Genomic DNA, 27397 nt, shown 5'->3' with positions numbered 1-27397 from the left:
TTGGATGGCATCACTGACTCAATGGACATGAGTGTGAGCAAACTCCAGGAGATGGTGAAGGACAGGGAAGCCTGGCGTGCTGCAGTCCCTGGGGTCACAAAGAGTCTCACAGGACTGAGTGAATGACAACAAATCGTCACTCAGTGTAGAATCAGAGGCTCGTGTCTTGGACTTCCCTGGGGGGTCCAGTGGCTAAGACTGCGTTTCCAATGCGGGGGGCCTGGGTTCAATCCCTGGTCAGAGAACTAGATCCCAAGTGCCTGCAATTAAAAATCCTGCAAGCCTCTATGAAAATCCCTGTGTGCCTCAACGAAGACGAGGCACAGCCAAATAAATAAGTGTCTTAAAATGCTAATGTCTTCTAGAAACACTTCCCAGACACACCCTGATATCATGTCTTACATCACACAGATATGTCTATTCACCCAGCTATCTGAGCAACCCTCAGCCCAGTCAAGATGACACATAAAATCAGCCATTACAGTTGGCTGTTGTAACATCTTTTCTTCCCCACCTCCCCCAGCCTCAGAGCACCTTGAGGACGCAGTTGGGTCTCACTCCTAAGTGTGTATAGAACAAAGAGCCCATGAGCAAAAGATGAACACCTGAGTGCGTGAAGGTATGGCCACGATGGTAACAAACATCAAGCATTCCAGGGTGTCTGTGTGGTCTGGATATGCGTTTCCCTAATGACTAGCAGTGTGGAGCATCTTTTCATATGGTCTTTCACCACTTGTATGCCTTCTTTGGATACATATCCACTTAAATCCTGTGCCTATTTTTTAATCAAGGTGTTCTGGCTGAATTGTAGGAGGTTTTCTTTCTAATCCATTCTAGATATTAATTCCTTGTGAAAAGTGAAAGTGTTAGTCACTCAGTTGTGTATGAATCTGCGACCCCATGAATGGCAGCGTGCCAGGCTCCTCTGTCCAGGGGATTCTCCAGGCAAGAATATTGGAGTGGATTGCCATTTCCATCTCCAGAGGATCTTTCTGACCCAAGGGTCGAACCCAGCTCCCCCGCATTGCAGGCATATTCTTTCCTTATCTGATACAATATGCAAATATTGTCTCCCATCCCTGGGTTGCCTTTTCAGTCTGCTGACAGTGTCCTTAGATGCACAAAACCTTTAATTTTGATGAATCCAGTCTGTTTTGTTTCTTCTTTTTATGCCCGTGCCTTTGGTATCCCATCTAAGGAACCAAGCCCAGAGTCACGAACCTTCTCCCATTTTCTTCCAAGAGTTTTTTTTTTTTAGTGTGAAGCTTTTATTTGTGTTGATTTTAATATTCCACTATTTGATTTTAGGTTCAGTATGTCATTAACATTATTTTATCTTTATAGTCATCAAAGACTGCAGGTTATTTCACAAGCACTTACTTTGTGGGTAAAATCTGATATGAGCAGGTCATTTTAAGACGTTGTGGATAACATTCAGAAAAGTAAAAACTTACACAGTAGATGATCTGTATTTTTTAAGTATCATGAACAATGGAAAACATTTCATTTCCCCTTGAAAACTAAAGAGAGGGGATTTTCCTAGGTTGAGTGTTTTTTTTTAAATTATTTATTTTAATTGGAGGCTAATTACTTTACAATATTGTAGTGGTTTTTGCCATACACTGACATGAATCAGCCATGGGTGGACAAGTGTCCCCCATCATGAACCCCCCTCCCACCTCCCATCTTCTAAGAGTTTTATAGCTTTAGCTATTATGTATTATGCTTAAGTCTTTAATCCATTTTGCATTAATTTTGTATATTGTGTGAGGTAAGGGTCCAACTTCACTCTTTCCCATGTGGAGATCAGTTTCCTAGTACAATTTGTTGAAAAGACTGTCCCTTTGTCTTTTATGTAAAGTTGTGTTAATTTCTGCCATACAAAAACAAGATTCAGTTAAATTTATATATATATTCTTTTCCATTATGGTTTTTTTATAGAAAATTTAATATAGTTCCCTGTGCTACACAGTAGAAACTTGTTGTTCAACATTCCAAAATCAATCTATGTGTGGATCATCTTACTGCAGGGGCTGGGATTTCAGTATGCTGTTAAATAGGCCTGGAGAGAGTGCATATCTCTACTTTGTCCCCAGTCTGAGCCGGGAAACTTCAAGTTTGTCACCATAAAGTACGCTTTTCCTGCCTCCCCTGAGATGGTCATATGGTCTTGTTTCTTCGGTCTGTTGCTACAGTAAATTACAGTGATTGATTTTCAAATGTTGAACCAGCCTTGCATTTCTGTGATAACTCCTAGTTGACAGTGTTATATGTTGCTAGACTGGATTTGCTAATAGTTTGTTGAGGATTACTGCACCTATGTGTTTGAGAGTTCATGGTTTCACTCATCTGTGAAGCATCGACCTTGAGCAAGCTGAAGGGAGACCACTGGGGAGGAGATCAAGTCTGACCTCAAAGAGCTCATGTCTGACCCCGAGGGCCATGCGGGCTGTCTGACCACACTGCAGAAGGTGATGTGGTTCAAAAAGGAAAACGTGTTTCCCTGCTACCTCTCTGGAGTCTTGGTACTCCCTTGAGAGCTGGGAGGTGTGTTATCATCTAAGGATGGGGGCGTGCTGAAGCACCAAAAGGTCAATGTCATCTAGCCTGGGGGCAGAGTCAGCTAGAACCCTGACTCCTATCCCAGCCCTTGCTGGTGAACTGCCGTTGCTTGGAAACCTCTGCTGTGAACTGAATGTTTGTGTACGTGCATGTGTGCGTTCGTGCGTGTGTGCATGCTCAGTCGTGTCCAACTCTACGACCCCATGGACTGTAGCCTGCAGGGCTTCTCTGTCCATGGAATTTTCCAGGCAAGAATATCAGAGTGGGTTGCCATTTCCTTCTCCAAGGGATCTGAATGTTTATGTCCTCCCAAGTTCATGTGTTGAAACCTTAATCCCCATGTGGTGGTTTTAGAAGGAGGAGAGGTGATTAAGTCATGAGGGTGGAGCCCGTATGAGTGAGATTAGTGTCTTTATAAAAAAGACCTCAGAGAGCTCTCTCTCTCTCTTTCTCTCTCTCTCTCTCTCTCTCTCTCTCTCTCGGCCTTGCGAGGATGCAAAGAGAAGGCAGCAGTCTGGAACCCAGGAAGACAGCCCTCACTTGACTTCCATTATGCTGGGACCCTAATCTCAATCTTCCAGCCTCCAGACTGTGATAAGGAAATTTGTTTAGAAGCCACATCACCTGTGATATTTTGTTAGAGCAGCCTGAGCTGGCTAAGGCACCTTCCCCACCCATTCCTAAGGCCATAGGCTTGGATGGATATCAGTTTTTCTTATTTTCAAAATATACCTGAATCTGCCCCCTGCTTCCAACTTCCCCTTCTACCATCCTAAAGTAAGTCTGGACCACATGAAATCTTTCTAAAGGCACCCTGTCTCCATTCTTGAACCTCTGGAGCCAGAGAAATTTTTTTTTTAACAAGGTCATAACATTCCCTTCTCAGAAACCAGCAACTCCCCACCTCCCCCCGCCCAATATGGTCTCCATCACAATGAAGATGAAACTCCACAGGCGGCACAGAAAGTCATGCGTGGGGTGGGGGGGAATGGGTGTCAGTCTCCATGGCCTCACCTGGTACCCCTCCTCCACTGACCTCTGGCCATCATGTGAACACACCAAGCGCATGCCTGGGCACCTGCTGTTCCTCTGCCTGGAAGATGGTCAGCCCGGAGGTGCCAGGGCTCACCCCTTCACTTCACACAGGTTCCTGCTCAGAGGTCAGCCCTGTTCTCAGAAGGCTCTCCCTAGCCACCGTCTGCAAAGAGCCCCAGCATCCTGTGCCTCCCCCCAGCCCCTCACTCAGTCACCTGTCCTTCACAGCACGGGTCAGAGCAAGGGCTGCCTTGCTAGGGGCTGCCTTCAGGCACTTGTTTTCTGTCTTTGATTGTGAGCAACATGCAGGCAGGAGCCTTGCTTTCCGGTTCTCAATGGACTCCCCTGAGCCTGGAATACTATTATAGCAACTAAGAGAGGCGCCATCAATATTCAGTGAGGGAGAAGAGGAACAGAGGGGCGCCTGGGACCATCCCGAGTCCAGGGGACAGAGCTGAGCGGTGGTGGAGGCCATGCCCATCTCTGCCATCTGCACGAAGTCCCAGTGGCAGCAGCTTTGGCCCAACACTGTGAAGGGAGGCCATGCCGATGGGGGCGAAACTTCACCTGGCACCCCGCTGTGCAGGCACTGGGGCAATGCTTCTACATGCAACTTACCTGCACCAGGACGGGTGTTACCTCAATGCCGGCTCTGCATGACAGCCAGGACTAAGATGATGTGGGCAGGCACCTATCCCCGTGCCTGGGGCTTAGTGGGTAGTCAGCAACAGCAGCTAGTATCATTAGTAACATTCCCAACTAACAGCTAGCAAGAGGGTACTAAGCAAGTTTGAGCAACTTTCCAGAGGGTCTGTGGAGCCAAACAGATTGCAGTTCAGAGCCCGCTCCACCAGGTGACTTTGTTTAATTTTTAAAACTTTCAATTTCCTCACTTGTAAATATGGATAATAAAACCTACTTCATAAAGGTCTGGCAAGTGGAGATGATGACTATAAACCACTTAACATGGTGTCTGGCACATAGTAGATGCTCAGCCAAGGGTAGATGGTAATCATGGTGATGATGACGCTGTGATGACGGTGGTGGTGGTGGTGGTGGTGGTGATGGTCATGGTGATGGTGGTGATGGTGGTGGTGATGGTGGTGGTGGTGATGGTGGTGATGGTGATGGTGGTGGTGGTGATGGTGGTGGTGATGGTGGTGATGGTGGTGGTGGTGATGGTGGTGGTGGTGATGGTGGTGGTGATGGTGATGGTGGTGATGGTGGTGGTGGTGATGGTGGTGATGGTGGTGATGGTGGTGGTGGTGATGGTGGTGATGGTGGTGATGGTGGTGGTGATGGTGGTGATGGTGGTGGTGGTGGTGGTGATGGTGGTGATGGTGGTGGTGGTGATGGTGGTGGTGGTGGTGATGGTGATGGTGGTGGTGATGTGGTGATGGTGATGGTGGTGGTGATGGTAGTGATGGCGATGTTGGTGGTGATGGTGCTGATGGTGATAGTGGAGATGGTGATGGTGGTGATGGTGGTGGTGATGGTGATGGTGGTGGTGGTGGTGATGGTGGTGGTGATGGTGGTGGTGATGGTGATGGTGATGGTGGTGATGGTGGTGATGGTGGTGGTGGTGATGGTGGTGATGGTGGTGATGGTGGTGGTGATGGTGGTGATGGTGGTGGTGGTGGTGGTGATGGTGGTGATGGTGGTGGTGGTGATGGTGGTGGTGGTGGTGATGGTGATGGTGGTGGTGATGTGGTGATGGTGATGGTGGTGGTGATGGTAGTGATGGCGATGTTGGTGGTGATGGTGCTGATGGTGATAGTGGAGATGGTGATGGTGGTGATGGTGGTGGTGATGGTGATGGTGGTGGTGGTGGTGATGGTGGTGGTGATGGTGGTGGTGGTGGTGGTGATGGTGATGGTGGTGGTGGTGGTGGTGATGGTGATGGTGGTGATGGTGGTGGTGGTGGTGGTGGTGGTGATGGTGATGGTGGTGATGGTGGTGGTGGTGATGGTGGTGGTGATGATGGTGGTGATGGTGGTGGTGGTGGTGGTGGTGGTGGTGATGATGGTGGTGATGATGGTGGTGATGGTGGTGGTGGTGGTGGTGGTGATGTGGTGATGGTGATGGTGGTGGTGATGGTAGTGATGGCGATGTTGGTGGTGATGGTGCTGATGGTGATAGTGGAGATGGTGATGGTGGTGGTGATGGTGATGGTGGTGGTGGTGGTGATGGTGGTGGTGATGGTGGTGGTGGTGATGGTGATGGTGGTGATGGTGGTGGTGATGGTGATGGTGGTGATGGTGGTGGTGATGGTGGTGGTGGTGATGGTGGTGGTGGTGGTGGTGGTGGTGGTGATGGTGGTGGTGATGATGGTGGTGATGGTGGTGGTGGTGGTGGTGGTGGTGGTGATGATGGTGGTGATGATGGTGGTGATGGTGGTGGTGGTGGTGGTGGTGATGTGGTGATGGTGATGGTGGTGGTGATGGTAGTGATGGCGATGTTGGTGGTGATGGTGCTGATGGTGATAGTGGAGATGGTGATGGTGGTGGTGATGGTGGTGATGGTGATGGTGGTGGTGGTGATGGTGGTGATGGTGGTGGTGATGATGGTGATGGTGGTGATGATGGTGATGTGGTGATGATGGTGGTGATGGTGATGGTGATGGTGGTGGTGATGGTGGTGATGGCGATGATGGTGGTGATGGTGGTGATGGTGGTGATGGTGGTGATGGTGGTGGTGATGGTGATGGTGGTGATGGTGGTGGTGGTGGTGGTGATGGCGGTGGTGGTGGTGGTGATGGCGGTGATGGTGGTGATGATGGTGGTGATGGTGATGGTGGTGGTGATGGTGGTGATGATGATGATGGTGATGGTGGTGGTGATGGTAGTGATGGCGATGATGGTGGTGATGATGGTGATGGTGGTCGTGATGGCGATGATGGTGGTGTTGGTGGCCGTGGTGATGACAATGATGATGGTAGTGGACAAATGAATGAGGATGGCAAAGCTTGGATTCATACCCTGTTCTGACTCCAAAGCCCCAGCTCTTCCTGGAATCTTGACTCCAGCTTCTGTCATCCTCTGCATCAGTGGTTTTCAAAACTTTTAGTCTCAGGATTCTTTTCATTAAAAAGGAAATTACTGGGGCCCACAGTCATTTGTTTCTGTAGGTTAGTCTATTAATATTTACTCTGAGTTTTAAAAAATATTCATTTACTTATCCCTTTAAAAAGAAAAATGATAAGCCCATTATGTTGATAACACAAATAACACATTATGTATGAAAACCAGCTATCTATTCCAAAATATAAATATTGAGTGAGAAAAGCAGTATTATTTTACATTTTTTTTGAGAGTCTTTTTAACGTCTGGCTTAACAGAAGCCAGTTGGAGTCTCACACCTGCTTCTGTGTTCCTTCTATTGCAATCTCACACGACATAGCCTCCAGAAAGCTCCACTGTTAAAGCTGTGAAAGAATAAAGTGAAAAATGAAAATAGCATCCTCGTATTTTGGGAACAGTGGTTTTCATGTCTTGGACCCTAAAACAGTCTCAGGACCGCACCAGGGTACCCAGTTCACACTGTGAGAAGTGCTGCTATAGGTCCTCCAAATCTAGTGGAACGTTCTCAGCTTCTGGTGCCCCCACGTTCCTGCAGGGGTGACAGAAATGACTGGAGCCCAAGCTCGCTCCAGTGCGGACTCACATGTGACCTGGGTGACGACCTTCCCACCTCCAGTCCTCGGTCACCTTGTACATAATGTTGCTGGGCTTCTCTGAGTTCTGCCTGCTCACCCAACCCAGCCTATAGGAGAGGGGCTGGTTGGCAGTGGCCAGTGAGTGGGAGCAGGACCTGAGACCACCGGCCAGACCCAGCCCTGCAAATCTGCAGAACATCCCTGCTGGGCATCCCACGTCTTGACGTGAAAGGTCAGCGTGGCTGGCTCCACGCACAGCTTCCTGCAGGCAGATCCTGCCGTGGGACTTTCAGTTTTGTTTCCGTGGCACCAGGCAGCAAGCCCTCCTCCAGACACCAGAAGGGAGAACGTGCCACAGTCCTTACGGTCCTCCCAAAGTCAGGCTGGAGAAAGCCAGCCCTCAGCCCCAGCGTGGGCTTGCCAGAACCCTACATCTCGGAATGTCAGGATGCTCCAGGCTGGCTGGAGATCACCAACCCAAGAGGTAGCCCCCTGCCAGCACTCAGGGCTTCTCTGTCGGGGGTGGGGTGGGGGCGGCGCAGGGGGAAGCCCTTGCTACCCTTCTACCTTCTGTAACTGAGAACAAAGACAAACTTCTCACATGGGGCTTAGATAAGAAGGGGCAGAGCCCGGATCAGCTCTAGTCCATGGCTTTCAGGACCCCAAGGCTGTGTCCTCAAATGAAGACTCAGAACAAAAGCACAGAGAATAGGAAAGAATTTCAGCAAACTTTGGCCTGGCTCAGTGAAGCAGAACACAGGTCTTCAATGTGAAAGCAGATACAGGACGCCTGGGGTCCCTGTTGCAAGGGGTGAGTCACGTCCCCCAAAGATATGTCCCCCAAGCCCACACTGGGGCTGAGAGCTGGCTTTCTCCAGCCCGACATTGGGAGGACCACAAGGACTGTGGCTCGTTCTCCCTTCTGGTGTCTGGAGGAGGGCTTGGGGCTGCTGCCTGGTGCCGCGGCACCAGAAGCAAAAGTCCCATGGCAGGATCTGCCTGCAGGAAGCTGTGTGTGGAGCCAACCACGCTGACCTTTCATTTCAAGACGTGGAAACCTGCCCAGGAGGGATGCCCTGCAGATGTGCAGGGCTGGGTCTCGCCAGCAGTCTCAGTGTGGTCTCATGTCCAAACCCATGTCCGTGAGTGTGAGCTTACCTGGACAAAGGTTCTTTGCAGATGTAATTGAGGACTTCGTACAAAATCCTGGACTATCCTGGAGGGCCCTAAATCCAACCTCTGTATCCTTACAGGAGAAAGGAGAGGAGAATTCGAGACCGGGACACACAGAAGTAGAGGACTGGGTCAGCGACCCGAAGGACATGAGGGTGGGGGGAACATGAAGAGGAGCCAGTGAGGATTGAAAGAAAAGAAAGCACGATGTAAAAGAGAATTGGGGTTTTGTTAAAAATGTTTTGGCTGCGCTGGGTCTTCCCTGCTGTGCGCGAGTTCCCTCTAGTTGTGGCGAGCGGGGGGCTGCTCTCTAGTTTCGGGGCCCAGGCTTCTCACCGCGGTGGCCTCTCTTGTTGCAGAGCATGGGTTCTAGGGTGCGGGCTCAGTAGCTGTGGCACACGGGCTTAGGTGCCCTGCGGCACGTGAAATCTTTCCAGAGCAGGGATCAAACCCATGTCGCCTGTACTGGCAAGCTGATTCTTAACCACTGGACCACCAGGGAAGTCTAAGAATTGTGTTTCATTTGGCACTGGGCCTTTACAGATGTAATTAAGTCACTTCTCTAAGAAATCCTGGATTATCCTGGAAGGCCTTAGGGCCTTCCAATGACAGTATCCTATAGGTAAAAGAGTTAGTCACTCAGTCGTGTCTGACTCTCTGCAACCCCATGGATCCCTTTGTCCTTGGATTCTCCAGGCAAGAATGCTGGAGTGGGTAGCCATTTCCTTCTCCCAGGGAGTTTTCCAGACCGAGGAATGGAACCCAGGTCTCCTGCATTGCAGGCAGATTTACCATCTGAGCCTCCAGGGAAGCCCAAAAGTAGGCCCTGTGTTAGTTGCTCAGTCACGTCTGACTCTTTGTGGCTCCATGGACCGTCATCCACCAGGTTCCCCTGTTCATGGGATTCTTCAGGCAAGAATACTGGAGTGGGTTGCCATTTCCTTCTCCAGGGGATCTGCCAGACCCAGGGACTGAACCTGGCTCTCCCACACTGCAGGCGGATCCTTTACCGTCCAAGCCACCAGGCAAGCTTGTAGGAGAAAGGAGAGGAGAATTCGAGACTGGAACAGGCAGATGTGCTAAGGACTTATGTCTGGGGGGCAACCTCTCAGACCACTCAGAGAAACTGCTCCGAAGAGTTAAGGGAGCAGCCAGGATATATAGGAGTTTTTGTAACAAAAACCAGGTAATCAGAACATCAAAAGATTGTTGCTAATTAAAAAAAAAAAATTAGACATCTTAAGTTAAGGAATTTAGCAGTTTCCTGTGCATGGGAAGGTGCAAGAGTCTGGGCTCACTGGAGCCGTTCCTTTGATTAAACCTCGCTGTGTGGGGCCAGCATCCTGCTTTTCTCCATTCTGAGTCCCCCTGGGGTGACAGTCAGGACAGCTGCAGGGGCAAATGGCCTGGTGGCTGCAACATCCTTTGTTTGCCGATATGGCAGGTGACATTCTGGGTCCACACCAGGGAGCGTGGGTGGGCTCTGTCCAGCTCAGGGACCTCAGGCATTCCCCAGGCGTGTGCCCGGCACCCCTCATGACAGTGCCCACCACCGTCCACACAGGAGGGCCAGAGGCAGAGTCTGCCGGCCCAGATTTCACCCCTGTGACCACAGGGAGGTCTGAGTGTGGGCACATGGCCAGGTCCAGTAGCATCCAGCATCGCACACCCCACACACGGCCTCTGGAGGCCACGTCAGTGCTTCCTGTCGAGTCCCTGAGGGTCTTGCTAAATAACACCTTCCTGTCTCTCCAGGTAGAACAAGTGCTGGGGTTTGAATGTGTCCTCCTGAAGGACAGGGGTGTGTATGTGAGAGAGAGAGACAGAGAGGGAGACAGAGACCGAGAGGGAGCCATCCAGGCCCGGCCGGCTCAGGATGCCCCGGCCTGGTGCCCACGTGACTCAGAATGCCCAAGGGAGCTTCTCCAGCTGAATTTCACAGGTTTCCCTGAGAAAGGTCAGAGAGCAGCCCCTCCCAGCCCCCACACCTGGCTCGGTGACTCTGCCCGTGAAGATACCCCGTCAGGAAGACAGTGTCTCCCCGGACGGACCAGGAGGGACAGGCCTGGGGATGCGGTGTCTCCCTGTGGGGGCTGAGGTGGCAGAGACGGGGCTGGAGGAGGACCTTTCTCGGCACGCCCAGCCCCAAGGAGGGGGACGGACAACAGGCCTCCCGCACCCCAGCTAGACCTGCGGGTGTTCAGTCCTGCCTAAGCCTCTCCTGGGGCTTCCCTGGGGGCTCAGATGGTAAAGAATCAGCCTGCAATACAGGAGACCCAGGTTTGATCCCTGGGTCGGGAAGATCCCTTGGAGAAGGAAATAGCTACACACTCCAGTATTCTTGCCTGGAGAATCCCATGGGCAGAGGAGCCTGACGGGCTACAGACCATGAGTGACTAACACTTTCCCTTTCAGGCCACTCCCCAGCTGCCTGGCCTGGAGCTGGTCACTTAACCTCAACAGGGTGGGGATGGTAACCCTTGTTTCCGGGCGGAGCAGAGGATGCAAGCTGGCATGCCCAGAAAGTGCGGACAAAGCGCCCGGCACATGGCAAGTTGGCGATCAGTGCTGCGATTGTTCTTACAAGGGATTGCTGGGCTGTGGAGACCACGCTGCGGCCTCACCTACCCCTCGGGGGGGAGTCATCTTGGCCCCGTTGCACAAGCGAGGAAACTGAGGCTCAGGAGCTGAGGGTCTCCCGGCAAAGACGCTCTGAGCTGCCCCTGAGTGTCCGGCAAAGTCCACAGACCACAAGCTAGGGATGGATCTGCTCTGGGGCCAGCAGGAGACGGTGGGCCCAGGTTGACCTGTCCTGGCCGATCCCCTGGGCCATTCCGCTGCTGCCCTGGGCCCAGTGAGGAGGCGGAGACCCAGCTGCACCCCTTATACCTGGGCCTCATTTTCCTCACCTAAGAAATGGGGAAATAGTCACTGCTGCCTCTGCTGCTCGGCAGGTGTGAGAGCACCCAGCAGCTACCTGGCTCAGGCCCCTTCCGGGGGCCAGCCCAGCCAGGTCCCCCCGCAGCCCACCCGGGAGGCACCCTGTCGGGCACCCCTATTCCCAAGCGTCCTGGCTGCTCTACCCTGCTGGGTGAGGCAGCCGGTGCAGCGAAGGGGCGGGGGCCCCCAGGGGCTTCCTTCTGAGCCTGTGGTCTTCATCAGTGGGGCGGCAGGGGGGAACTCAGAGGCTCAGAGACAGCCCTGGACCAGGCTGTGGGGAGCGAGAGCCTGGGGGCTTTTTGCTGGCTCTGTGCCTCTGTTTCCCCGCCTGTAAGCTGGAGCCTGTCAGGACCTGCCTTCTAGAACTGGGGCGAGGATTGGAGTCACTATCTAGAGCCCCTTGGCATGGCACCGGGACAGGGTGGGGGTCCACCTGCAAGACCCGTGGGGGCTCCTGCAACCCCCATGGGTGGACCACCCAGAACTAAGGAGAGACCCCAAGGGTGACCAGCACCCCCCCTCGAGAGCAGGGTGTCCCGGCCTCGGCACGGCTGACGTTTGGGGTCGGACCGTTCCCACCGTGGGCCTCTCTCCTGCGTGTGATGGGTGTTTGCTGGCCCCCCAGCCTCCCCCGGCTGGAGTCCAGGAGCACTGCCAGCCGCGACAACCAAGGGTGTCTCCGGACACACCCGAGGTCACCTCAAGGAGGAAGGCAAAATGCGCCCAGCTGAAGACTGGATGGAAACTGTCTTAACTTTAGACTGTATTCGCCTGAGAAAGAGTGAAGTCCTCTGTACCTGCAAGGGCCCTTTAAAGAAATCTTACTTCTCCCAGGCAGATCATGGGAGATGTCAGAAACTCAGAACTGGAGCTGCTGGTCAGAGACCCGTCAGCCACGTCCTCTGGGTTCACTCGAGGGGCCTGTTGCTTCCCCGGGGACTCACGGAGTCCTGGCCCCCGTGAGACCGAGGTGCAGAGCTGCATGGCAGCTCCTCGACGTGAAGCCCACCCAGTGAGCCCCCACGGTCACCGCGGCCAGCCCCCCGGCTTCTCTGCCCCACACTGGCCCAGGTGCCCCTTTGACCTCAGCGGTGTCGTTTCTTAAACGCGAGCTGGCCTCAAGCAGCCAGCATCACCGAGACTGCAGACTCCCTACTTCGGCCCCTGAGACCTCCACCCCAGGGGACGGTGGCTTTGTTTTCTTCCTCCATTCCCCGTGGGTTGGCCCTAACAACCAGCCATTGGCCAGGCTGCTGGCAGCCACACCCAGCCCCAGGCAGAAGCTGTGAAGAGCCTCCAGGCTGGTCTCCTCGGCCTTCGTGCAGAGCAGATCCCACCCCCGACGAGGCGGAGGGGTCCCACCATGGCCCTGAGCATCTTGTCTGAGCAGCTCTGCATCCAGAGGCCTCGCAAGGTGACGGTGGGGTGGGACCAGTCCTGGGGGTGAGGCCAGAACCTCCCGCTGAGGCAGCACACCCCACCCCTTCACCCACCATGCTTTGATGCCCTGGGGGAACCACCCCTGGCCTGATGGGGTGGCCATGATACTGAGGCTGGGGGCCCGTTTGGTCTGGGGCCATCCACCTGGCTGGTTGGGGCAGAGCTCTGGTAGGAAGTCCTGCAGCCGCTCCCAAGAGCCTGCTCCAACTCAAGGGGCCCGGAGGGGCCTCCCTGGGTAGCCCCCAGCTTCCCCGGGTGGTCAAGCTGCTTCCCCCTGACCACCAGGCTCAGGGAACGCTCCATCAACACGAGGTGCCGGGGCTCAGCCGAGGGTCAGTCCTGCTCCTTGGAAGGGAGTGGCTGAGAGTTTGGAAACCCTACCTGGTCCTCCAGGCCTGGAAGTGAGTGGGCTCGGCTCCAGCTGGTCTTCCCCTGGGGGACAGGGCGAGAGGAGGACCCCAGCAGGCTCTGTGACCGTCCCGGGGCACCCGGGAAGGGCTGGGGGAGACCCCTGACCTTCTCCGCTCCCCCCGGGGTTGTTTAGCAGAATTAGAGCCTCTTATGTGTACAGGAAGGCTTCAGGATCTAAAACGGTCTCAGGGCAGAAGGGGTGAGAAGGACACACAGGAGAAAATTCACAAGAAGGCGGGCTCCTGGCAACAACAAAAAAATATACATATACACATATCCTGAGAAAGAGATGCTGTTAGGACCCTGGGTGTGAAGCAGTGTCCATCCAACCACACACAGGGGACAAGGACAGTGGGCTCGGGTTTCTGGGCTTCCTCTTGTGCCCTGGTGGCTTCCACCTGGGGGAGAATTGGTAAGAGTCTTAGGCTCAGAAAGAGAGGGGTCTCCCCACATCCTGGCTGCCAGGCGGGGCTGGAGGCTTGCAAGCATCTGTAACCACGACGGGCCCTCCCACACCCCTCACCCTGGAGGCTGACCCCATCACCGCCAGCACCCCTTTTCCGGAGGAGGGTCCGCGCCCCCGTCGCGGGGCGGGCGGGGGGCAGGGGAGGAGCCCCACAGCGTGCGGGCGGAGCAGGGCGCAGCCCGTCAGGGGCCGGGGTCCGAGGCGCGCCGGCTCCGCACTGCGATCCCGCCCGGGTTTTGCGGCCGCCGCGCCCTCCGTCCCTCCGCCCTGCCTCTTCTCCTCCGCCCCGCGCTCCCTCCCTCCGCTCCCGCGGTTGGATCAGTCTTCTGGCATTTCCTGCAGCCGGGCCGCGTCGCCAGCTGAGCCCCCGCGCGCCCGGCCCGGCCCGGCCCGGCCCGGCCCAGCGCGCCCCACTTCTCACGGTAGGAGCGCCGCGGGCGGGGAGGGGGCGGCGGGGCTGCGGAGGCGCCGGGGAGCTGGCGGGGAGGGGGCCGGAGGGGCTGCGGCCCGGAGGGTCGGGAGCGTCCAGCCGGCCGCCGGGTGGGGAGGAGGGGGCGGGCTGCGGGGTCGGGGGAGCCCCCCGTGCCAGAGTCTGCGGACCCGGGGGACGGTGGCCGGCCCTGAGGAGCCCGGGGTGGCGCGGGACGATCGCGGACGCGGGCGGCTTGGGGGGCGGATGGTGCTGAACGTGAGGCGCGGCGGGTAACCGGGCTCCCCAGTTTGGGGGGCTTGAAAGAGGCTGCCTGGAGGAGCCACTGCTGTGTCCCCGCTCAGCCCAGACCCAGGGAGTCTTGAAGGGGCAGGGTCTGCGGGGAGGGGGCGTGCTGCCTTCGCTTGGGGTCTGGATTGGGGTCTGGCCTCCCAGCTCTGGGCTTGGTCTGTGTCCTCAGTGAGGCTGCCTGAGCTCCGGGGAGGACCTTTGCTGTCCCCACCCCGCTCCTTCTCTAGACCACTGAGCCCCTGAAGACAGGGAGCCTCAGACATGGTTCGGGGGACGTGAGTCCGCATGAGGGTCCTGTGCACTTGAGGATGCCTGGGTGTTGGGGGAGATCTGGATGTGGGGTGGGGGTGCTAGCAGCCCTGGGGGGCAGCCACTGCCCGCTGGGGCCCCCAGGGACTGTCTGGACCAACCCTCCACCCACCACCCACCCCCGCCAAGCTCTGCAGTCTGCTGTGGAAGACCCTGGAATCGGGGTTCCGAGTGGCCCCCAGGGGTGCGGACAGGCCCGGCCATGGGGAGGTGGGCTTCTCTGCCCCCACTCATCATGGCCTGAGCCAGGCCCCAGCCAAGCAGCTGGTTGGGTTTCCGCTCTCTCACTATTTGGAGGATTTTCCAACTCTCTCCTTGGTCTGCACCAGAGATAATTTGTTTGTGTGTCTGCCCGTTTGCCGGAGCCCCTTCAAGGTGCCTTTTACAGGCTGACCTCTGTGGTTCCCCCCGCCCCAGGTATGCCCCCAGGGTCCAGCCGCAGTCTGGTCACAGCCAGGGTGTGGGCCCAGCCTGCGGGCGGGGACCTGTGTGGGCCGGGTGGGCTGGGTCCCAGACGGCAGAGCCCTGCCCTCAACAATGGCAGGCAGAGTGGTTGGCCCGTGGCTTTTACCCACTTCCCTGGCTGTGTGTGGCTGCGCCACTCCTTGAACTTGACGGGTTTTGCAGGCCACCTGCAGTTGGGGGGCGTCTGGACAGCTCCCCTCGGGCCCCAGGCCTGCGGTCCCATTGTCTGCCTGCACATGTGCGGGGCAGGGCCCGGCTGCCAGGAGGGCAGGCACTCGGTGCGTCTGTGTGGTCTGTCTTACCAGCTGTGTTTGGAGGTGGTGACAAAGCAGATGGGCCAGGCGGAGGCCCTCCAGCTGCTGGGAGTCCTGGGCCCTGTCCTGGGGAGGCCACCGTGCCGACATGGACCCATGGGGGCGATGCGTCCTGGATGCCGGAGCAAAGCCCCTCGTTCATAGGCCCGGGGGTCAGTCGGGCTGAGGGATCAGCTGAGTCTCCAAAGGTCTGTTCCCGGCTCTTTCCAGAATGCCGGCCGCAGCCCCTCTCCCCTAGGATGGTCTTTACAGTGCTTAGAAGGTCCGGGTCGGTTTCTCCCCTCCAATCTGTCTTCCTGGGAGCGTCCTCAACTGTGGTAGTCAGCTGACATGCTGCATTTGGAGGAGGGAAGACAACCGGGGTGACAGGCCAGTGGTTTGAAGATTGCTGGGTGTTTTTGGCAGCTGTTTTTGGGGGACTCGCGCTTCCCGCGGATGCTGTGGTTAAGCCACAGTGGGTGCGTGTGCATGCAGTTGTGCGTGTGCACACGCGCACACCCACACAACATGCAGGTGGACAAGCGCGCACCCAAGGTGATGGAAGCGTGCCCGCCCCGCTTCCCGTCCACTTAGGGGACAGGTGTGCAGCCATAGCTAGGAAGAGTTACACGGGTGAGGCCTGAGCCCTGGGACTGGGAGCTGTTCAGGGGCGCTCGGCGCGCATGGCAAAAGGATCCCCATCTTTTGGATTTGAAGGGAGGGGTCCACAGGTCGGGTAGAGCTGCCTGGCTGCTCTCCGGAGTGGAGGGGAGCCAGGGGGGCACCATCAGGGGGTGGGGGCAGGGTTGAGTGGCGCAGAAGGACGGCACTGCCCCTCCGAGGGCTAGGCGTGCTGCTTGAGGCCGTCACAGAGGAACAGAGGGCTGCTGTCCGGGCTGGGCTTGCCCCGTGAGCCTACGGGTCAAGGGAAAAGCCCCGCAGGATGAGCTCTGCAGGTTTGCGGCTGGCCTTGATGGCTCGTCACCTTCAGTGGCTGGGGAGCTGTGTGAGCGGATAGAACTCGTCCAGGGAAGGTGGTGGTGGTTGAGGACAAAGGACTTGGACTTTGGATTATGTGTCCTCCAGCATCGCAGCTGCTCCAAGCCAGGATTCCTGTGTGCCCGTGGGTGTAGAGTTGGCATATCCTGGTGTCCACACTGAGGGGAGTGGGCACCCACTCTGTGGTCAGGATCAAAGTCAGGCCCCATCGAAGGCCAGGGCTTAGATGCGACTTGGGTCTGGGACACAAGGACTCCGGCTTTGAGTTCTTTGTTCAGTGAGGTAGCTGGGGAGTCGGCTGTCAAGGTAAGAAGCGCTGCAGGCCCAAGACGTGGGGCCGCCTGAAAGTGCCCCCAGGAGTCCCCGAGGAGGGAATCCCTGCGCCTGCATCACAGGCCCTTGGGATTCTCAGAGGGAGGCTCGAGGACCCTTGGGAGGAGCCCCGGAACCACCCGGCCAGGCCCCAGGAAGGCACAGGGCCATCAGAGAATTGCCAAGGTTATCTGGGTCATGAAGCCAGTGAGAGACTGTTCCCACAGCGCAGGACATGAGCCTGGTTAGTCAGCCTCAAGGGACCCATGGCAAAAGCCTCAGAGCCAGCACTTTGCTCACCTCTCAAGTCCCCCCTCCACCCACTCCTCTCTCCAGACTGGCCTCTGCTCCTCCCTTCCAAGGTGCGAGGCTTCGTTTCTCAGCACTGTGATCCCTCATCTCTGAAACCACCTGCATCCTGCATCGGTTCAGTTGAGTGGATGGATACGGAGAGAGCCGCTGGGCCAGGGTGGGCCCACGGCAGGCGACATGTTGGCACTTGTGTTATCCTTCTCTCACTGCCTTGATGTACCCTGGGACTCTGCCCCCCTCTCCTGGCACACAGTAGGTGCTGGTGTCCCCTGGGGCTCTGACCCCCAGCCTGGCACACAGTAGGTGCTGGTGTCCCCTGGGGCTCTGACCCCCGGCCTGGCACACAGTAGGTGCTGGTGTCCCCTGGGGCTCTGACCCCCGGCCTGGCACACAGTAGGTGCTGGTGTCCCCTGGGGCTCTGACCCCCGGCCTGGCACACAGTAGGTGCTGGTGTCCCCTGGGGCTGTGACCCTCAGCCTGGCACACAGTAGGTGCTGGTATCACCTGGGGCGCTGCCCCCCAGCCTGGCACACAGTAGGTGCTAATGTTCTCCTGGGGCTCTGCCCCCCAGCCTGGCACACAGTAGGTGCTAATGTTCTCCTGGGGCTCTGCCCCCCAGCCTGGCACACAGTAGGTGCTGGTGTCCCCTGGGGCTCTGACCCCTGGCCTGGCACACAGTAGGTGCTCAAATGAAGCAAAGAATCGTCTTTGCCCAGGGACACCCCATCCTGCATCTCCCTCCTGGTCTGTGGGCCTTACCAGCATCGGCAGGCAGGACTCCTGACGGGCCCATGCCCTCTGTCCTAGGATGGATGGACCCAGCCTGCCCCCTCCCCAGGGGTCCTGCCGTTTCTGGATTAGAAGTATCGTGTGCAGAGTAGCTGACTTGGAGGGGGGATGCCTGATACTTACTGGGTGAATGGAGGGGGGCCTAAGCTGCCCGGGCCCTCTCTGACCCTGGCTGAAATGGGGGTGCTGCAGGGGTGTGCAGGCCCCCCAGCTGCGCAGCGCCACTCATAATCCAGTGAAGGAGCCTCTACAGGTTAATGAGCACATGGAGGGGGGTGTGGGGCGCCCCGTCCCACTGGCCGCTGGCCAGCCTGACCGTTGTGACCAGCTGGGGGTCACTTTCCCTTGTCCAAGGCCAGGGGGGATTGGGGACCAGGAGTAGGCAAGTCCTCAGGAAGGCAGACGGGGCGATGGCCCAGAGGAGATGGAACAAGCCAAGGGCCTGCTTCTGAGCCAGGAGGGAGGGAGCCTTCCGGTCCTTGACCGACCGTGGTCAGGGGCGGTGCCTTTGTCCCTTCCCTTGCTGGCTGGCTCACAACCAGCGCGAGCCCATTTTCAGCAGCTTCCACTTGAGTAAAGGCGCGTTCGCCGTGGGAGGTTTCAGGCGGCGTTATTGATGTGCCCGCCTATTGGGGTGAATACGGCACAGGGGGAGTGGCTTAAAGGGCTAGGCCTGCGCAGGGCGTGGGGAGGGTGGGGCGGTGGGGCCGCCTGTGCCCGCCTATTGGAGTGAATACGGCAGAGCCCGGGAATGGGCCGGGGTCTCCCGGGGGCCTGTCGCTGGGGCTGCGCTGGCTGCAGGGGCAGCTCCTCGGGGCTCTCTCCGACCTCCCCTTTCTGGGAGAGCCGCGTCCCCAGGAGGCCAGAGGGAGGAGCCGGAGGGTGAGCGGCGAGCACAAGACCTGCCTGGCCTGTCCGGGGAGGGTGACGCTCACCCACCCCACTCAGGGGTCACCCTACGGGGCGGGGCGGGGCGGGGATGGGGAGGGACCAGCCCCTGAGGTCTGCAGACTTGAGCACGGAACCTTCCAGGTCAGAGAGCCCAGGGACAGGCCTCCGTTGTTATTTATTGACACGTTTGCTCAATGTGTTCTTACGGCTTTGCTGCTGGACTGGGTGTGGGGCGGGCTTCACAGTCAGTCCTCACTCACCCTCTGGGGGACACCCAGAGGTCCAGGGTCCTTGCACGTCCTCCCGTGGACCCTGAGCTTGTGGGGCTCGTCACCCCAACCCCGAGGACGGGGGGATGGGAGGAGTCCCCCTTCCTCCACCCCTGGCCACCTCCCAGGGGGAACCTAAAGGCCAGTGTGGCCTCTGGGGCGGGGCTCTGAGAGCGTGGCCAGAGGTGGCCGAAGACGAGCCCCTAGGTGGGCCTGCTGGGGACGCCTCGCTGTCCACATCCGGTGCCCCGGCCGAGGCCCTCTCTGGGTCAGCGCTCAGCCACCCAGAGGGACGGGACAGGCCCTCCCGCATAACCCTGTCCCTGAGGGGAGTCTGGATCCCTGCTACCCCGTCTGCTGGCCTGGCCTGGCCTGGGCTGAGCTGGCTGGCCCCCAGGGCCCTGGTGCAGGCCCGGGTCTGGAGGTGGGTCTCGGATGGATGGCGCCAGGCATCACGGTGGATTTGGGGGCTGAGCCAAGGAAGAGGCTCCGGGATTCCTAGCCCAGGCCCTGGGGCCAGCAGCTTCTTTCCTCTCCAAAGCTCTGTTTCCCGTGTGTAACCCGGGCCCTCCTCAATCCCAAGAGAAGTCAGGAGGTGGGTGACCATCGGCCACGTGTTGGTGACGCTGGCCAGGCATGTGGCAGGGCCTGGGGGTCTGGGGAGGGCAGGGGGAGCTGAGGCTTCACTTTAAAGCCCAAAGGGGAGCGCAGGTGGAGAGAGGACCCCACCCCCAGACAGAGAGCGCCAGCCCCCCCCCCCCCCCACCTAGATGGCAAACTGACCCACAGAAGCGGCCTTCGTCCTGGTGTCCTGAGTGAGTGCAGATACTCACCTGAGGCCTCCGTCTCCCTTCCCCAAGCAAAGTGGGGCTTGAGAGCCTAGGGCTCACAGGGTCCATCCAGCTCTCACTAAAGAGACGAGGAAACCACCGCCGAAAATGGCGAGATCTCCATATGTTCTCACCAGGCCTCAGTTTCCCCATCTGTGAAAGTGTCAGTCACTCGGTCATGTTTCACCCCCATGGACTGTAGTCCGCCAGGCTCCTCTGTCCGTGGGGTTTTCCAGGCAAGAATACTGGAATGGGTGGCCATTTGCTTCTCTAGGGGATCTTCCTCACCCAGGGACCGAACCCAGGTCTCCTGGATTGCAGGCAGATTCTCTACTGTCTGAGGCACCAGGGAAGCCCCATCCATGGGTCTCCCTTAAGGCCCCCAGATCTTTGCCATCCTGTGTCCCACATTCCTGCCCCCTTAGACGGGGAGTCCCGGGGCAGGAGCTTGGAGAGAGGGGGCGTCCGGAGGCCCATCTGTAGAGGGCTCGGGTCCCCAGCACCTGCCCTTCCAGCTGCTTTATAGCCTGAAGGTTCCAGCAGGTTTTATGTGGAAGAAGGTGTCCACTCATTTTCAAAAGTGTGAATGCCACAAGACTTGTGGTTGGAAATCTCTCCCCAGCCCCCTCGGCTTCACCCAGGACTTCGTGTCACTGAAGTGGATGCCTTCTGCTGCCCACAGTCCCTGCAGTCCTGGGGCAGGACAGGAGGGGCTTTGCCAATTGCCCACGAGGGCCGCCCCGCGTGAGCCCTTTGGGGGACCTGGTGCCCCTCCTGCATCCTCCACCTGCTTCTCCTGGAACGGAACCGGCAGCCCACTTTGAAGACCCCTGACCCACTCCAGCCCACCCACACTGCTTCCGCTTGGGCCCCTGCTCTGCGGTGTCCGTGCTGTCTCTGGAACTGAGCTGCCTGCCCTAGGGACGGGTCCCCTGGGGGGCAGGACCCACAGGTCAGGACCCAAAAGTTGAATGAGTTTTATCTTTCCCCAAATCCCAAATCCAGGTACAGTAACTGATGCTATTGTAAACAACAATGTGTATCGTGCCTAAAAACTGTATGAAAATCCTTTTACCATTTTAATCCAGATGTCTAACCAATCTATGTATTCTAATAAGTATACTGTCAAGTTTTTTAAAAAGAGGGGGATGGGAAGAGGCCCAGCCCTTGGTCCTGAGAGGCTGGGAGAGTTTGGGGTTGCCAGAAGGTGACACCTTGACCCAGAAACATCAGAATTCAGCCCCACTGGGTGGCCTGCAGGGTGAGGACACTCAGGAACGGGGCCGGGTTGCTTGTCCATTTGAGTGGCCAGGGTGGGTCATCTTTGCTGGTTGGTCAGCAAGCTCTGGAGGCCCCCAGGGAGAGGGGAAGGCGTCCCCCCCACACACCCCGCGTTGTAGTCTCAGTGCTCGGCCTGCCGCGGGGACCTCGGCCAGGCCCTGCCCGCTTTCTTTCCCACGCAGACCCTCCGTGGGCTGGACGTCTCCCCCATCAGCAGCAGCGGAGGCCTGTTCTGCGGGAGAACCTCCCAGCCGCCTGGCACTGGGCTGGTCCCCTCTCTGCCTGGGGCAGCCCCACCCCAGCCCTGCCCTGCTCTCCCTGGTTGCTGGGCGCTCACTCTGATGTGATCGGCACCTCTGTGCCTTAGCAGGCGCTGATGCCCGGCCTGGAGCGCCCTTCCCGCTGACCTGGCAGCACCAGGCATGCGCGCGGGGAACACACCAGGCGTCTGGGGAGCACAGCCCCGACCCGCTGCCTTGTCCGCCGGCCCTGCGTGGGTCCACCTCGCCCCTTGTCTGCGCTTCTCTTTTGCCCGAAATATACTGTATTAAGGGCGGCTTCCCAACTGGTACTCAAGGTAAAGAACCCGCCTGCCACTGCAGGAGTCATGAGACGTGGGTTTGATCCCTGGGTCAGGAAGATCCCCTGGAGGAGGGTATGGCAACCCCCTCCAGTATTCTTGCCTGGAGAGTCCCATGGACAGAGGAGCCTGGCGGGCTGCAGTCCGTAGGGTCACACAGAGTCGGACATGACTGAAGCGACTTAGCACGTGCTATATTACACTTTATAAATATTTTTTAAACCGAGGTGACGCTGGTTTTCAACAGGAGTCAGCTTCGTGGTGCACCGGCTGTGTATGTTGTATTTCGAGCTCTGTATACTCTGCAGCGCGCTCACATAGGATGGTCTCCGTCTCATCCCGTACCGATGACCCCCTTACCCATTTCACACGCCTGTAGCCCCCCAACCACTGCCCTTCTCTCTGTCTTTTTGGCTTGTCCACTTGTTCTGGTTTTTTGTTTGTTGGTTAGATTCCACATACGAGTCAGACCCTGCAGTGTTTATCTTTCTCCGTCTGACTTGTTTCATTTAGCATGATGCCCTGGGGTCCATCTGTGTTGCCTCAAATGGCAGGCGTTCATCTTCTCTCGTGGCTGAGCCGCGTTCCGTTGTGGACACACCACCTTTTTGTCCAGACCGTCTCTTCTCATCTGGGGCCGGGGCCGGTCTCCGGGCCGGAACCCCGGGCCAGGCCCTCGCCTCCGCCCGCTTGCTGGGAAACTGTCACTTGTTTGCTGACGGGTCAGTGAGCGGCTGCTCCTGTTTGTTTGGTTTGGGTGTTTTGTTTTAGGCGGTGGCAGGCGGGTCACGGGAGCTCATTAACCCAGATGCCCTGAGACTACTGTGAGCAGCGCCCTGGAGAGGGGGCTCCTGACTTGCCGTGGGGGCTCCGAAGCCTCCCGTCCGACCACATGGATGCCGAGCTGCGCGGTGGTTACATCGTGGGCTCAGTGGTCCGAGAACCAGGCGAGAGGTCCCCCCCAGCTCGGACACGTCACTAGCCAGGGGGCCCTGGGCGAGTCCTTTAAGCTCCAGGCCTCAGTTTTTCCATCTGTGAGAAGGGCCGCGGCAGCAGTGGCCTCGGAGATGAGAGGAGGACAAGCCTGAAGCACACAGCTGGCCTCCCAGATGGCACAGCCGCCCGGCCCGCGTCGGCCGAGGCTCTGCCAGCCGGGAGGGATCGTTCCTTATCATTGATTACAGTTTTGATTAATGATTAATGGCTGGGAAAGGTTCACACACAGAAACCACATAAAAGAATAAGACCGATCCCGCCTCGTCAAGGTCCTGACCTCTGGCTCTGCTTGCTTCAGGCTGAGAGCCCAGAGTTCCAGCATGGGAACTGACCGCCACCCCCGCCTCCGTGGTCCCCCATGGGGGTGCCGAGCTGACGTCCCCCGCGCGCTCCTGCGCCTTTGCAGTATCTGGCTGAGTCCAGAGACGAGCGCAGGCCCCTTGGCTGTGTGACAGCTATCGCATGACAGTCACGCTGCCTTCACGCCCTTCTTACTTCCCGTAATTCCAGAGTCACGGAGGAGCTGCAAAATCCCGAAAACGCAGTGTTTGCAGCTTCTTTTGGCTGTTGTGGTCTTGAGTGCCCATGCCCCTTCACTTTCCTTATTTTCCATCAATAAGTGAGGACTTAAGCCCTGGGTTTGGGCTTCCCTGGTGGCTCAGACCGTAAAGAATCCGCCTGCAATGCAGGAGACCTGGGTTCCATCCCTCGGTCAGGAAGATCCCCTGGAGACAGGAACAGCAACCCACTCCAGTATTCTTGCCTGGGCAGTTCCATGAATGGAGGAGCCTGGCGGGCTACAGTCCATGGGGTCTGGACATGACTGAGCGACTACACTTTTTTCATAGGCCCACTCTTCTGTCGAGGGGCCTTAGGGAGGTTGCATCTGATCCCGTCTTATGTTGGGTCTCCTGGGGCACATAGGCAGGTGCTCCTCTGGGGTATCGGCCTGGGGTGAGGTCTCGGGGTCCCAGGGGGAGCACGTAAGCAGCCCAACTGGATGGGGCCACGTGGCTGCCACGGACACCCCAGCGCACGTAGAGGGGAGCCAGCCTTTCCCCTGGAGAAGGACACCCCGCCACGGGTGGCGCTGAAGAGTCACAAAGCTCCCAGCACCGGGGTGGGCATGGGGACCCAGCCCGGCGGGTGGACAGGGGCTGTGTCTCCTGGTGGGGTGAGGTCCTCAGCTCACTGCGCTGTCTGGGGTCAAGATGAGCTTTCCTAGTGCATCCCTCGACTCTCCTGGCCTTGGAGACCCACCAGGACTGTCTGTCGCCTTGAATCCCTCTGGAGGGAGGTCTTTGCTCCCCCTCTGCGTCGGCTGCAGGCTGAACATTGGCTCCCAAGGGCACACAAAGATGTTGACCAGGGTCCCCCGAGGGGTCACTCGGTGACCAGCACGTTCTGTTCATTAAAAGCAAGAACTACGTGTGAGGTGATGACTGTAGCTGACAGCACTGTTGTAGAATTGAAATTCACTGGGAGTGTGGAACATAACTGTGCTCACCAAGGAAAAATAAATACCAATACGTGAGCTGACGGATGTGCTAATTAACTAGACGGGAGGAATTCTCTCTCGCTGGGACATGTATCAGATCAGCATGACGTACAGATCTTTAAGTATCTCGCTGTTTTATTTGCTGATTACACCTCGGTTAAGCTGAAAAAAATAGACTGAACCTGCGACCGCAAGGGTCCAGGGAGGGTGGGGTCCGGCTGAGGGTCTGCAGGTTCTGCCTGGAGCTGGTTAGAGCGAGGAGGGGCCCAGGTTGAAACACACACCCCCGCCACGCCAAACCTGGGACACAGATAGGGGCCAAGACCCCGACCACGGTTATTTCCACGTGGAAGCAGATTGCTGGTGGAAGGCAGCTGGTCTCCTGGGACCTGGGTGCGGAGCCCCATTGGTGTCGCTGGTACCCCAGTCCTCTGGGAGCTGGGGGACACCCTGGGCCACGGGCACCAGCTGGGAAGTGGCCCCGGCAGGACTCGGGCCCCTGTGCTGGGCGTCCACCCTGGGAGAAAAACCTCATCTCCTGCATTCCCCGGGTGCAGCCAGGGAGATGCCCCTGCTCCCAGGGCGCTGGGTGCTGATCCATCCGTCTCGGGGAAGCCTGCTCGTGTGGGCGTATTAGTCAGCTCTGGCTGCTGTAACAAAGACCACAGACGCTCCTTGTCTCCAGGCCTGGAGGCTGGAACCCCAGACCCAGGTGTGGGCGGGGCTGGTCCTCCTGAGGCCCCGCTCCTGGGCATGCAGACGGCCGTCTCCTCCCCATGTCCTCACAGGGTCGTCGCTGAGTGTGTTTGCGTCCTGACCTCCTCTGCCTGTAAGGACCCAAGTCCTGTGGGATCAGGACCCCACCCTAGTGACCTCATTTTACCTTAACCACCTTTTTGAAGACCGCGTCTCCAAATACAGCCACATTCTGAGGTCCTGGGGATCAGGACCCCAACACAGGGCTTTGGGGGATGCAGTTCAGCCATGACCATGACCTTGGGCCCCCAGCACAGAGGGAGGACTCATCAGTGGGTTCCTGGGGTGTGTTTCTATTTTTATTTCCTGCGAGGCCCAAATGTTTGTAGGGAATAAGATTTTTGCAGTGATCAGAGCCTCTTAAACCCATAAATGTCTGGAAATGTTTTCGGACTTCACTCCCTTGGATCCTGATGGTCTTGTATCTGCCCGGGTGCCCTTGGCCAGCATTTCCAGTGCCTGGACTTGGGATGGGGCCAGAGGCCCACATCATATGAGGTTCTCTCATAAACAGCCAGTCACGCTTACCTGGGTCTGAGCCCCACCTGTGGGCAGGGAGTCCGATGAGGCGAGTCGCAGGCGTCTGTGGGGTCAGCATGCTTGCGGCCACCGGGCCCCGCTGCTCCCTGGCTTCCCGCCTGCCGGACAGCCCCCCACCCGCAGCCTCAGCGTCTGGGCTTCCCCTCCCCACTGCCTGCTGTCCAGTCCAGCAGACACCCTCTGCGTGGAACTAAATGTGGCCCTTCCGGTGGGCTGGGTGGTTAAGGGGACACTGAGCCACCGGGCCGTTCATCCTGACGCTCACAGACCTTTCTGTGCCCTCGGCCGTGTGCGGGAGTCCTCGGGGCGGAGCGCCTGCTCCCTATGGTGCTGGCGGGGGTCTTCCCCGGGGGTCCCCTGCTCCTCCCTGTTACCAGAGCTGACAGGCTCCTGGAGGATGCAAAGGGGGGCCCATGGAAACCTCCACCCAGAGGCCAGGACGGGCAGCAGACCCTCAGCTGGGAGTAGCGAGGCTGTTTCAGGGAGTGGCCCCGGGTGCACCTAGTAGGTCTGACCTTATGGGCTTCCTACCGAGAGCTCTCAGCGCAGCAGAGGGAAAAGAGGCTTCTTCCGCACCGAGTGGGTCTTTGAGGGGCTTCTCCCTCGGGGGGCCGCCTCCAGCCCCCACAGCTCGTGTTCCCACCAGCTCGTGTCCCTGCCGTCCAGCAGAGCTGCAGATTGTTTTTTAAACTGCCGTTTAACAAATGCTGGAAGGAAGACACACAGGCAAATGACTGTCCTCCCGCCTGTTCATTATTTTTAAACTGTGTCATTTTCCAGTTTATTTTTAAATCTCGAAAGCATAAAGAACTTGCTGTTTATCTCTGGTGAGCCTGTTCTGCCCAACGTGGCCATTCATTACTTCCCAGTCCAGTCCAGACCATCCCGCCTCTGGCCGGTCCCCCGCTGGTCTGTCAGGCAGGAATAACCCCGTGGAAACTGTGCCCCCCAGGGAGCCACTCCTTCAGGCCGTGGGGGCCTTCCCCCGACCAGAGCAGCTCCCCCTGCTCAGCACCGGACCTTTACAAGCCTTCCCACATGCAGGGGAAATCTTTCTAAAAAGCTTTACACACAATGCCTTGCAGCCTTAGGTATAAATAAGAAATAATTTAACCCTTTTCTTGGAGACTTGGGTCATTGTTGTTCAGTAGCTAAGTCGTGTCTGACTCTTTGCAACCCCATGGACTGTAGCACGCCAGGCTTCCCTGTCCTTCACCATCTCCCTGAGTTTGCTCAAACTCATGTCCATCAAGTCTGTGATGCCGTGCAACCATCTCATCCTCTGAACCCAATTCTCCTCGTGCCTTCAGTCTTTCCCAACATCAGTGTCTTTTCCAATGAGTTGGCTCTTTGCATCAGGTGGTCAAATACTGGAACTTCAGCATCGGTCCTTCCAATGCATATTCAGGATTGATGTCCTTTTGGATTGACTGGTTTCATCTCTTTGCTGTCCAAGGGACTCCCAAGAGTCTTCTCTAGCAGCACAATTTGAAAACATCAATTTTTTGGTGCTCAGCCTTCCTTATGGTCCAGTGCTCACATGTCTACTGGAAACAACCATAGCCTTGACTATACAGACCTTTGTTGGCAAAATGATGTCTTTGATTTTTAATGCTCTGTCTAGGTTTGTCATAGCTTTCCTTCCAAGGAGCAAGTGTCTTTTAATTTTGTGGCTGCAGTCACCATCCGCAGTAATTTTGGAGCCCAAGAAAATAGAATCTGTCACCATTTCCACTTTTTCCCCATCTATTTGCACTGTGTTTTTAGAACATGGTTAAGTCCACTCGTTTATTTTTACTTCAGTAAATGTGCATCTATGAGAAACTCTAAATTGTTGCTGCGATTAGAAAATCACCCTCAGCTGTAATGAATAG

The 27397-nt window shown here is 57.2% G+C and overlaps 1 protein-coding gene across 1 annotated transcript in view; it reads left to right on the top strand.

The window, feature by feature from the left end:
• The first annotated feature begins 13964 nt into the window (after positions 1 to 13964).
• The window catches only part of OSBPL5 (oxysterol binding protein like 5), a 67022-nt gene continuing 53589 nt past the window's right edge, over positions 13965 to 27397 (top strand). The window contains exon 1 of the mRNA XM_043924018.1: positions 13965 to 14104. The gene's annotated coding sequence lies outside the window, so the exon portion shown is untranslated. The remainder of the gene's footprint in view (positions 14105 to 27397) is intronic.

The sequence above is a fragment of the Cervus elaphus genome, chromosome 2 (genome assembly GCF_910594005.1).
Source record: "Cervus elaphus chromosome 2, mCerEla1.1, whole genome shotgun sequence".
NCBI lineage: Eukaryota > Metazoa > Chordata > Mammalia > Artiodactyla > Cervidae > Cervus > Cervus elaphus.
This window is presented reverse-complemented; position numbering and strand designations above follow the sequence as displayed.